Here is a 14,148-nt window from a genome sequence, read left to right on the forward strand (position 1 = left end):
TTCCACTAACCCCTACTTACCCCCCCTCCCTCCCCTCCTTCCCCCCCCCTTCCTTCCCCCCCTTCCCACCCCTGTTCCTTCCTTCCCCCACTCCTCTGAGCCAAAATCATGCTCCTATGTGAGGAGCTAGCGGGTTGCTGAGAGGCATCATGACTAGTGGAAACCCATGTGGAAAAAAGTGAAGTACACTGTTTGCAGTTTGTTTTGCTTTAATCGAAACGTTGTTTTAATACAGCTCATTTCTCATTTATTAATAGCTATGCAATTCATCTTTGCCTTCTTAGTACCTTTCTTTGTATGTAACCTACAATATTCGGGTGATTCCAGTATGGCTGACACTGTACTTATCAGGTGCCTTTCGGGCAAGCCTCCCACTCATTATCTTTATTACCTCCAGCTATGTCTCTCTCGGCTGACGGGAATCACCTGAAATTTATCTCGTGGAATGTTAAGGGGCTCCGATCCCCAAATAAACGTATGTCCATCCTCAGACACTTGCGACGTCTCCGGGCAGATGTGGCTCTATTGCAGGAGACACACCTGTCCGCAGATGACTTAGCACGCCTCAAGAAAATGTGGGTGGGATCTGTTTACGGATCACCTGCCATGGGCCGTAAAGCTGGTGTAGCTATTCTAATACATAAAAACCTACGTCACTCCATCAGAGAGGTCAGGGCTGACTCACTAGGCCGCAAACTAACTTTACATATGACTATAGGAGACAATGCGGTGGCTGTCACCAATATTTATGCCCCCAACTCCCCAGACGTTTCCTTCCTCCAAGACATGGTACAATGGGTTCTCACTGCCCCTGAGGTTTTACATTTAGTAGGCGGAGACTTTAACGCTGTCGTGTCTACACTGGCAGATCGCACATATCGCCCCTCACAAAGGACACGTGCCGACTCCTCCATGGTACCAGTCGCTACCCCCTTAGCGCACTCCATTGACTCTATGCATTTTCTTGACATCTGGCGCCTGAGCCACCCTATGGACAGAGAGTACACTTTTTTTTCGCCCCCACATAATACCTTCTCTCGCATAGATTACTTTTTCGCCTCCCCAACCCTAGTCTCTGTATTAAACACCCCAGACATCTATGACGCCAGAATCTCAGATCACAGCCCCATTGCAGTTCATATGACACAGACCACGACCTCAACTCCTTCCCCTACATGGCGTTTCCCTTCATATTTAGCGGATAATGAAGACTTCCGACATGTACTGCACCAAGCATGGGAAGAATATATCTCCACAAATGGAGCACATATATCTGACCCAAACCTCTTCTGGGAAACGGGTAAAGCCTTCCTGCGGGGTAAAATCATCTCATACACCGTTCAATTTAAAAAGCACACCCGACAACAATATATGAAAGCAAGTGAAGACCTACGTGCGGCCCATGAGAAACTGACACTGAATCACACTCTAGCTAACATACAGGATTGGAGGCAAGCCAAGGGCGCCTTTGATCTCTGGGCAGAGCATCACGAAGCTGCTAAAACTTCATATTCTACTCTGCACTTTCACAGGTTTGGCAACAAGGCAGGCAGATTGCTTGCTAGACTATGTTCAGGACCAAGACGTCCCACACATATCCCAACCCTGAAAAATGCCTCCGGCTCGTTAGTTGCTTCGCCTGCCGAAGTCAGCAAACTACTTGCAGAATACTATACAGATTTGTACCGAGCAGACCCAGCAGATCAAACTGCCACGGAAGCTCTATTAGCCAAGATTCCTCTGCCCAGACTTCAAACGACGCAACTGGAGGCACTAAACGCAGCTATCACCCTAGAGGACATACAACACACAATCAAATCTATGGCCTCTGCCAAAGCCCCAGGTCCCGACGGATTCACTGCTGAATTCTTCAAACTCACAACTGACTTTATCCCACACACCCTTAAGCATGTCTATGCAGCCATGTGGGACGGAGGTCCATACCTCCCCACAGGAACACAGGCCCATATCAAATTAATTTCCAAAAAGGGGAAAGATCCTCTACTCCCAGGCTCCTACCGTCCAATTTCATTAATAAATGTGGATGTAAAAATCCTATCTAAAATAGTAGCGTCACGCTTAGCTCTCCTGCTCCCGTCCCTACTACACCCAGCCCAATCTGGATTTGTCTCAGGACGATCAGCCACACTAAACATTCGCAAGGTCTTAATGGCTCTAGAATATGCTAAAACCCACCCAGACCAAGACATTGCAATTATGTCCCTAGACAAAGAAAAAGCCTTTGACAACATTGGTTTCTCATGGCTATTCACGGTAATGGAGAAATTCGGCTTTTCAGGACAAATCACAAAATTCTTATCAACAATGTATGCTTCCCCAACGGCGCGCCTTGTCACTCCAGACTTTATATCAGACACCATCCCTTTAGCGAAGGGAACGCGACAGGGATGCCCGCTATCCCCGTTATTATTCAACATCGCGATTGAACCCCTGTCTAGAATCCTCAACTCAATCGAGGCAGTTAGCGGCATCACTATGGGCAACCAAACACTTCGCTCTGCGCTATTTGCGGACGATATTTTATTGTTTTCCACTGACCCCGTATCAGATTTTGACAGACTGAAACAACTCTTTGCTGCCTTCCGAGTCTGCTCTAGCTTTCGTATAAACTTTGATAAGAGTGAAATCTTAGCTTTGCACCCACGCCTCTCTACTAAATGGGCACACATGTCCCCGCTAGCCATTGCACCTCAATATATTACATACTTGGGCATAAACATAGGGCGTGACCCATCCTCATTATATGTACTCAACTACCCTCCCTTGGTTGCCAAAATAATCAGGGAATTGGAGGCTTGGGGTGCCCTTCCCCTCTCGCTCTTTGGGAGATGCCACCTCTTTAAAATGACCTCATTTGCACGTCTGCTGTATCCCATGCAGACCATACCTTTATTACTCAGGCACTCAGATCTACAAAAACTTCAGAAGGCACTGACAGCTTTCCTATGGTCGGGCAAAAAACCGCGCATTGCGCTTCAAAAATTATGTCTCCCGAAGGGCGAGGGGGGGGCAGGGCTCCCTAACATTCGTTTCTATAACTTAGCTTGCTTACTCAGACAGGGCCTAGATTGGTTAACGGGAGCTTCCAAATACTCCAATCACGACCTGGAAGATTCTATGGCTCACCCTTACAGTCTTATAGGCATCCTCCACTCTAATCCTAACCACCTGCCTTGCCACCTCAAAACTAGCATACTTTTCAGAGACACTGTCATCGCATGGAGAGAGGTCAGAAAACTACTTGGACTCCCCTCTAGCATTTCTAAATACCTGACAATACAAGGAAACCACATGTTCATGCCTTCTACATAAAGCCTATACCCAATGGCAATCCAGAGGCCTCACAAAGAAAACTTCAATGTACCAAGACAAGCCATGTTCATTCAAGCCATACCAAACCTTGATGCGAGAATTCTCCCTGCCGACAACTCACGGCTTCTACTATCACCAACTTACGGATTTTCTGAGAACATGTTGTGCTCCTGATTCGGACCCCTTTAAGCCATCCTTCATTGACAACATAATACAAAGCAAAGAATACTCTATCTCCACCATCTACTCCCATCTCATTCAACACCAATCGCGGAAGTATCGCCTTGCACCCTTCCAAAAATGGTCTCATCTCCTGGGGGATGAAGACCTACCCGACAAAATCCTTGACGGATATAGGCTCATACGTAAGCTTACAATATCTGAGACCTGGCGTGAGACCCAATTTAAGATCATCCACAGAGCATACTTCCCTTTCCGTTTCAACAAAGAAGACCCGTCTCAAGCCCTGTGCCCATGGTGCTCTCTGCCGCGACCCACATTGCTACACAGGCACTGGGGGTGTCCTGTTGTTACCAACTATTGGAATGATGTGGTTGCCTACATCAACAAAATCAGTCATACCAACCTACACAGAGACTGCCTACTATGCCTATTCAACATTACGCCTTCAGCTTCCTCCTCGTCTTCACTGGACTTTCCCAACATACCACACTGGGCTCATATCTGTCTTCTTGTAGCCCGTAGGACAATCATGTCTCACTGGATCACGACAGCACCGCCTAGCCTACCTGCGGTTATAAAAGCTCTGACATCATTATTTTACTTGGAAAGATTGGATCTCATCACGTCAGGCCTCCGATTTACCCCACGATTTTCAAACGCTGGAGAAGGTTTCTAGAAGCCACATTTCCTCAACGGACTATCCAAGACATAATGCATCCATTTCGTTACACAGAGTGGTACCTGACGAGAGATATTTCTAACTCACTTGGAAAACTTAAACTACCTCCAGTGTCTGACCCTTCTTTATTCAAACCACCTTAAACTGTTTAAGCCGTCTACATTCGCCTACAGCCCCTTAGCATCCACCAATTTCATATACTCAGCCATGGGACTTTCCTCACCTCAACAAATTGTTTTGACCAAACCATGTTGTAGGTTATTTAGTTAGACATGTTTAAAAGTCGCCTCCATTCCCTAAAAGGTACAAAATTTACGTTAGACTAGATTTGGCAATTTTCTGCCTAACGTTAGCGATGGGCCGGCAAAACTGAATTGCATTCTCCCTTCCCCTTTCATTCCCCTTTCCCTCTCCCCCGTCTTCCCTATAACTGTCTTTAGGTATAACATCCAATATGTATCAAGAACAACTGTATATCTTCGCCTTATAATTGCATTGTAAAATGTTTTTTTTTTTGTATGGAAATACTGTGAAAAAATCAATAAATATTTTTCAAAAAAAAAAAACAAAAGAGCCGGCTTCCAGATTTTGATAAGTCACCCCCTACAATCCCCATAACCACAAGGCCAGATGTGTGGGGAACAGACCCTTGTCCTTATCAACATGGGCCTCCCTGGTAAAGCACACCACATGTTGAGATCATGTGGCCTGGTATGGTTCAGGAGGGGGGGCACACACTTGTTCCCACCCCCCCTTTCTTGGCCTGCCAGGCTGGATACTCTGATAAGGGCCTGGTATTGATTTGGGGGGACCTCACACCATCTTTTAAGTTTTATTTTTTGAAATGAGGACCTGAAGAACCTGGTAGGGAATGGGGGTGGGAACCACACACTGTTTTTTTCTACTTTCAACTCTTTTGTTTACATTCTGCTGTCAGCTGAGAATTCCCTGCTGACAGCAGGCATGAGTTATGGTTTCTGGCTCCTTAACAACCTGCAGGCCTGAGCTGAACTGTCATATTTACAAGTGGTAGGAATACCACTGATAAATGTTTCACTTCATGCTGCAACTGGAAGCACTGACTGCATTAAAATAATGTGCAAAAACACACGTTATATACCGTAAAATAAAAAAAATTTAACTCTTGTAGTATTTAACATGCATTTTTCATGTGAATTGCAGGCTCATGAGTTAAATACCGCAGTGTCCGAAATATTTTAACTCAAAAATTCATGGGGTATATAACTTTGGAATTGGTTATGTATATTTAGAGTTTTTCATTTCTGATGTGGTATAACATGTTCAGCTAGTGATCTCTTACAGGAAAAGAAAATGTCTAGATGTTTTTATTTTTAGTGATTCTAACCCAGTGTTTCTTAACCTTTTTACCTTGGAGGAACCCCTGGCAAAAAGTTTGAGATCTCTAGGAACCCCTGAAATAATGTTCATATCTACAGTTTACGGAACATTGGTATGATCAGTAAGCTGTTAATAACAAAAATTATTTGTAGAAATAGCATTAAATAAAAGAATAAATATTAAAACGTACCTATTTAATGTGAAACGTGTGCTTTCTTTTCCTGCAGAGCTGATCCATTCAGGGGACATTACATAGGGCAGAGCACATGACAGGGGACATTACATGGGACAGGGGACATGACAGGGGACATTACATGGGACAAGAGACATGACAGGGGACATTACATGGGACAGGGCACATTACATGGGACAGAGGACATGACAGGGGACATTACATGGGGCAGAGCAAATTACATGGGGCAGAGCACATTTCATGGGACAGGGGACATTACTTGGGGCAGGGGACATTACATGGGACAGGGCACATTTCATGGGGCAGAGCACATGACAGGGGACATTACATGGGGCAGAGCACATGACAGGGGACATTACATGGGGCAGAGCACATTACATGGGACAGGCCACATGACAGGGGTCATTACATGGGGCAGAGCACATTACATGGGGCAGAGCACATGACAGGGGACATTACATGAGGCAGACCACATTACATAGGACAGAGCACATGACAGGGGAAATTACATGGGGCAGAGCACATGACAGGGGACATTACATGGGGCAGAGCACATGACAGGGGACATTACATGGGGCAGAGCACATTACACGGGACAGGCCACGTGACAGGGGACATTACATGGGGCAGAGCACATTACATGGGGCAGAGCACATGACAGGGGACATTACATGGGGCAGAGCACATTACATGGGACATTACATGGGGCAGAGCACATGACAGGGGACATTACATGGGGCAGAGCACATTACATGGGGCAGAGCACATGACAGGGGACATTACATGGGGCAGAGCACATTACATGGGGTAGAGCACATGACAGGGGACATTACATGGGGCAGAGCACATTACATGGGACATTACATGGGGCAGAGCACATGACAGGGGACATTACATGGGGCAGAGCACATTACATGGGACATTACATGGGGCAGAGCACATGACAGGGGACATTACATGGGGCAGAGCACATTACATGGGACATTACATGGGGCAGAGCACATTACATGGGACAGGCCACATGACAGGGGTCATTACATGGGGCAGAGCACATTACATGGGGCAGAGCACATGACAGGGGACATTACATGAGGCAGACCACATTACATAGGACAGAGCACATGACAGGGGAAATTACATGGGGCAGAGCACATGACAGGGGACATTACATGGGGCAGAGCACATGACAGGGGACATTACATGGGGCAGAGCACATTACACGGGACAGGCCACGTGACAGGGGACATTACATGGGGCAGAGCACATTACATGGGGCAGAGCACATGACAGGGGACATTACATGGGGCAGAGCACATTACATGGGACATTACATGGGGCAGAGCACATGACAGGGGACATTACATGGGGCAGAGCACATTACATGGGGCAGAGCACATGACAGGGGACATTACATGGGGCAGAGCACATTACATGGGGTAGAGCACATGACAGGGGACATTACATGGGGCAGAGCACATTACATGGGACATTACATGGGGCAGAGCACATGACAGGGGACATTACATGGGGCAGAGCACATTACATGGGACATTACATGGGGCAGAGCACATGACAGGGGACATTACATGGGGCAGAGCACATTACATGGGACATTACATGGGGCAGAGCACATGACAGGGGACATCACATGGGGCAGAACAAAATATTACAGCGCACACATGCAAAAAAGACATTTATTGTTTATCTATTTAAAACACCTAGACTTTTTCAAAAAACATTATCAAAAAATATGGGGATTTGGTCACACCATATTGTTATATGGTGCTTAAGCCCTCTTACTGTGACAAAGTACCCCATGAGTAAGTGGGCTTAAGCACCATATAACAATATGGTGTGACCAAATCCCCATATTTTTTGATAATGTTTTTTGAAAATGTCAGCAGTGTTTTAAACAGCCTTGCAGCAAGAGGTAAATGTCTTTTTTGCATGTGTGCGCTGTAATATTTTGTTCTGTTGTATGGTCTTATGGCTGCACCATCTTTAATGCATCTTTTAGGGTGTCCCCCCAAATATCTTGTTTGATTACGTACATGGGGCAGAGCACATGACGGGGGAAATTACATGAGGCAGAGCACATGACAGGGAAAATTACATGGGGCAGAGCACATTATTTGGGGCAGAGCACATGACAGGGGACATTACATGGAGCAGAGCACATGACAGGGGACATTACATGAGGCAGACCACATTACATGGGGCAGAGCACATGACAGGGGACATTACATGGGGCAGAGCACATGACAGGGGACATTACATGGGGCAGAGCACATGACAGGGGACATTACATGGGGCAGAGCACATGACAGGGGACATTACATGGGGCAGAGCACATTACACGGGACAGGCCACATGACAGGGGACATTACATGGGGCAGAGCACATTACATGGGGCAGAGCACATGACAGGGGACATTACATGGGGCAGAGCACATTACATGGGACATTACATGGGACAGAGCACATGACAGGGGACATTACATGGGGCAGAGCACATTACATGGGACATTACATGGGGCAGAGCACATGACAGGGGACATTACATGGGGCAGAGCATATTACATGGGACATTACATGGGGCAGAGCACATGACAGGGGACATTACATGGGGCAGAGCACATTACATGGGATATTACAGACTTTTTCAAAAAACATTATCAAAAAATATGGGGATTTGGTCACACCATATTACTATAGGGTGCTTAAGCCCACTTACTGTGACAAAGTACCCCATGAGTAAGTGGGCTTAAGCACCATATAACAATATGGTGTGACCAAATCCCCATATTTTTTGATAATGTTTTTTGAAAATGTCAGCAGTGTTTTAAACAGCCTTGAAGCAAGAGGTAAATGTCTTTTTTGCATGTGTGTGCTGTAATATTTTGTTCTGTTGTATGGTCTTATGGCTGCACCATCTTTAATGCATCTTTTAGGGTGTCCCCCCAAATATCTTGTTTTATTACGTACATGGGGCAGAGCACATGACAGGGGACATTACATGGAGCAGAGCACATGACAGGGGGCATTCCATGGGGCAGAGCACATGACAGGGGACATTACATGGGACAGAGCACATGACAGGGGAAATTACATGGGGCAGAGCACATGACAGGGGACATTACATGGGGCAGAGCACATTATATGGGACATCACATGGAGCAGAGCACATGACAGGGGACATTACATGGGGCAGAGCACATGACAGGGGACATTACATGGGGCAGAGCACATGACAGGGGATATTACATGGGGCAGAGCACATGACAGGAGAAATTACATGGGGCAGAGCACATGACAGGGAAAATTACATGGGGCAGAGCACATTATTTGGGGAAGAGCACATGACAGGGGACATTACATGGGACAGAGAACATGACAAGGGACATTACATGGGGCAGAGCACATGACAGAGGACATTACATGGGGCAGAGCACATTACATGGGACAGGGGACATGACAGGGGACATGACATGGGGCAGGACACATTACATGGGGCAGAGCACATTACATGGGACATTACATGGGGCAGATCTCATGACAGGGGACATTACATGGGGCAGAACACATTACATGGGACATTACATGGGGCAGAGCACATGACAGGGGACATTACATGGGGCAGAGCACATTACATGGGACATTACATGGGGCAGATCTCATGACAGGGGACATTACATGGGGCAGAACACATTACATGGGACATTACATGGGGCAGAGCACATGACAGGGGACATTACATGGGGCAGAGCACATTACATCGGACATTACATGGGGCAGAGCACATGACAGGGGACATTACATGGGGCATAGCACATTACATGGGACATTACATGGGGCAGAGCACATGACAGGGGACATTACATGGGGCAGAGCACATTACATGGGGCAGAGCACATGACAGGGGACATTACATGGGGCAGAGCACATGACAGGAGACATTACATGGGGCAGAGCACATTACATGGGGCAGAGCACATTACATGGGACAGACTGTTGGGCACATTGTGGGGGAACACAGCGGGGCACACTTCAGTACTTGCTTTTTTCTTCTGGCTTCAGAGCTCATTTCATATCTCCTCCAGTGGCGCACTGTTCCCCCTCGGCCCCTCCTCCTCCTATCCTGTCCATCCCAGATGATGTCACATACAAACACTAGGGAAGGACAGGAGGGAGAAGGGGCCTGCGGGGAACAGCACGCTACAGCCAATAGGGTGCCAGCCGCTTCCCTGCCTATCTCTGCCTATGTCTGCGATCCTCCTGTCAACTGCCTGCGACTGACAGTCAGATCGACGCCGAACCCCCGGTGACCTCTCGCGGAACCCCGGTTGAGAACCACTGTTCTAACCTATAGCCAATGTATGCATTAACTCTTAATATATTGCTACATTTTATCCATGATCTAATAACAGTTCATTCAGGCCGTAGAGCTGGCATTAAAGAAATAGACTGAAGAATTGAAAATTATTTCCTGGATGAAAAAGGAATGTGAAGCTTTTCATACAACATGGTGCCTACTGTATCATTTTAAGTCTTTTTTTTTTTTTTTTTAGATACAGTGGTGAGGGATTAGAGTTCCTTTTATTTTTTTTTCCTCTTTTGCTGTCTGTGTCCCCACTATGGAGATCAACCATTTGTCATGGTGAACACTGGCATTGGGGTGGAAAGTGATAAGAAATACAGAAGTTTTCATTTTTACCTAAACAAAAATAGAGTGGAAGTTTTCCAGAAGGCAAACCTGTCCAAATTACAAGTGTCTAAGCTCCCCCACTTTGGAGAGATTTCACTTCTTGTTTTGCCTACAGAACAGGAGGTGAAGTCTAGCCACGCAGTATTTATTGGCACATGTATGCTGTTGTAATTTACATTGAGTCCACAATGTACATAGATGCATGTGCATAGGATACAGCACCTATGCAAGAAATGTACTCATAGTGTGGTTTAGCACTCCAGCATCCAAAATGTATGCTAGCTAGGGATGAGCTTCGTATTCGAAACGAACGCATGTTCGACTCGAACATTGCCTGTTCGGACGTTCGCCGAATTCCGAACAATATGGGCCGTTCGCGCCAAATTCGAGTGGTCATGGCCCATAATTCACTGCGGCATCGCAGTGCATTGCTGGCTGATGATTGGCCAAGCATGCACTATGACCCGCATGCTTGGCCAATCACAGCGCCGTCTGTACAGAGAGCCGTAATTGGCCAAAGCCAGGGTGGCTTTGGCCAATTATGGCTCAGGGGGTTTAGTACACGCCACACACTATATAAGGCCGCCTGCACGGCGGCCCTGTGTAGTGTGTTCCGGCGTTGAGAGAGAGCTAGGTAGACAGAGAGACAGTGTCATTTGATTTAAGTTAGATAGAGTAGGCAGGCGAGTCATTTAGCTGCACGTACAGTGTATTGTGTATATATATATATATATACATCCTAGGTGTTGTGTGTGTGTATATATATATATATATATATATATATATATATATATATATATATACACTGTATTCAGTTTAGCTAGATCCGTTCCTGTTATTCTCTTCCTGCTACTGACAGGCAGGCAGGTGTTTTTACAGTATTTACAGCTACCTGAAGAAAATTGCTGGTGTTCTTCTGATCTTATCCTATCCAGTTACTACAAGGGTCAGATTTATAATAAGGCATAGTAGGCTTGTGTGTAAAAAACACCTAGTTTTGGGAGCCCAAATCTGCTCCCCCTGGCCATATTAAAAAATTGCCTGTCTTCAGTAGCAGTTGAAGTTTATTGCATTTTTTTGCCTCAGCACAGCTCTAAACAAGGAATGGAAAAAAGTAGGGGTGTTGCTAGGATTGTGAAAGACCGCTGACACCCTGAGGAAAAAGCAGCTCCTATTCACTTGAGCAGAGATCCTCAGGGAACCCCACCTTATAAGATATCAATCAGGACCCATATACTTTGGATAATTGAGCTGTTCAGTTAGTGGGAGCCTCCCCTAACTGATCTAGACATTACCACATTAGATGTCCTGGATACCTTTTATCAGTTTTGTCAAGCACTACTAACTACCTTAGGGTTTTCGGCGTAAGGCTGCCTTGCAGACTGTCATACTGGATGGAGCTACCCTGTTAGTTTCTGGTCCTCACTGAATAGCCGTGGTGTGACGTTATCAACCACTGAGTGTCAGGTCGCCATACAAGCTTACCAAAGCTTGCCCTCTGGTAAGCGTACAGTACTTACGGTGGTGGATCTCCTCACATATTGGTGTCTGTGTGATCGATTAACCTCACCTTCATCTGTTCCGAATACTTTTGGATGGTTTTATTCACGGACTTTTCACTATTCACATCCCCCATTGTTGGGACTATTTTTTACCACCCTTTTATGTTTTTTGGCACTTATATTATTTACTTTGTATATTTCTTTGGGTCCATCACATTTCCTCTGATTGTATTTACTTGCATATTCCTATATATGTTATTTCACTTTTTGTAGTGCTGCTCACGTTTTTTACACTATATAAGGCCACCTGCACGGCGGCCCTATGTAGTGTGTTCCGGCGTTGAGAGAGAGAAAGATAGACAGAGAGACAGTGTCATTTGATTTAAGTTAGATAGAGTAGGCAGGCGAGTCAGTTAGCTGCACTTACAGTGTATTGTGTATATATATATATATATACATCCTAGGTGTTGTATATATATATATATATATATATATATATATATATATATATATACACTATATTCAGTTTAGCTAGATCCGTTCCTGTTATTCTCTTCCTACTACTGACAGGCAGGCAGGTGTTTTTACAGTATTTACAGCTACCTGAATAAAATTGCTGGTGTTCTTCTGATCCTATTAGTCCTATTAGCTACAGTATTTACAATTAGTGTAGTGCGTCCTCTGCACAGTGTGCACTTAAAGCTACCTGAAGAATATTAGTGTTCTTCTGATCCTATTAGTACAGTACCGCAGGCAGCTGCAGTATTTACAAGTTAGTGTAGTGCGTCCCCTGCACGGTGTGCACCTAAAGCTACCTGAAGAAAATGAGTGGTGTTCTTCTGATCCTATTAGTACAGTACCACAGGCAACTGTAGTATTTACAAGTTAGTGTAGTGCGTCCTCTGCACAGTGTGCACCTAAAGCTACCTGAAGAAAATTAGTGGTGTTCTTCTGATCCTATTAGTATAGTACTTGTCAGGAGACTAGTAGACCAGACTGTGTGGACTGCACAGAGGAGACCAGAAACACATGTAAGTGAAATGGTGTTTATTAACAAGTGATAAGTTACAGGAACAAACAGTGCAAAAACCCACACAACAACCCACTACAAACAACAATGTATATATATATATAAGTAAAGGGAGATACCGTAATCGTAAACAAGCCAAGCCAAGGTCATACACAGGGAAGTCAGCAGAAGGGTAAGGACGGGAACCTGAACAGGACAAGGAGAGGATGGATGGATGGGGTTCAGGGCAGGGATCCAAGGGAGCCAGGAACAGAAGGGACAGGACTAGGAAGGCCTCAGGATAGGGATTGGATCAGATCAGGACAAGGCAGATAGCAGGCTCAAGGTCAAACAGGCAGCAAGGTCAGAACGCAGGGAGAGGGAGAGAGATACCAAGGCAAGCCTATGAGGGCTTGCCGGGTATTTGTAAGGCTGTGGTAATTGACCTCACGTTACAGCTGAGCGCAGTGTGAGCTGTTTGCTCCACATTGCCAGAGTGCACCCGCTGGTTGACGCCGGTACTACGGCCCGAGGATGCAACAGTGCCACCAGCAGGAAAGACCTCTTACTGCAGGTCCTAGGTGTTGGAAGACACCTGCTGATGGACACTGGTACTGCGATCCAAGAGACCGATAGCGCCACCAACGGGTAGACCTTCTCATGACAGTACCCCCCCCTAAAGGAGCGGCCTCCGGACGCTCCAACAAGGTGTATCTGTTCAAAGTTCATGGCCTTCAACTGGACAGATGAGGGCACATCAGGCCGGGCATCGGGTACATCAACCTGGACAGTGGGTACTGCTGGCATGTCAGAGTCATTAAGCTGGGCAGCAGACGACAGGAACCACTTGAGCTGGGCAGCAGACGACAGGAACCACTTGAGCTGGGCAGCAAACGACAGGAACCACTTGAGCTGGGCAGCAAACGACAGGAACCACTTGAGCTGGGCAGCAGACGACAGGAACCACTTGAGCTGGGCAGCAGACGACAGGAAACACTTGAGCTGGGCAGCAGACGACAGGAAACACTTGAGCTGGGCAGCAGACGACAGGAAACACTTGAGCTGGGCAGCAGACGACAGGAAACACTTGAGCTGGGCAGCAGACGACAGGAAACACTTGAGCTGGGCAGCAGACGACAGGAAACACTTGAGCTGGGCAGCAGACGACAGGAAACACTTGAGCTG

Source organism: Aquarana catesbeiana, linkage group LG05, assembly GCF_042186555.1.
Source record: "Aquarana catesbeiana isolate 2022-GZ linkage group LG05, ASM4218655v1, whole genome shotgun sequence".
Classification (NCBI taxonomy): domain Eukaryota; kingdom Metazoa; phylum Chordata; class Amphibia; order Anura; family Ranidae; genus Aquarana; species Aquarana catesbeiana.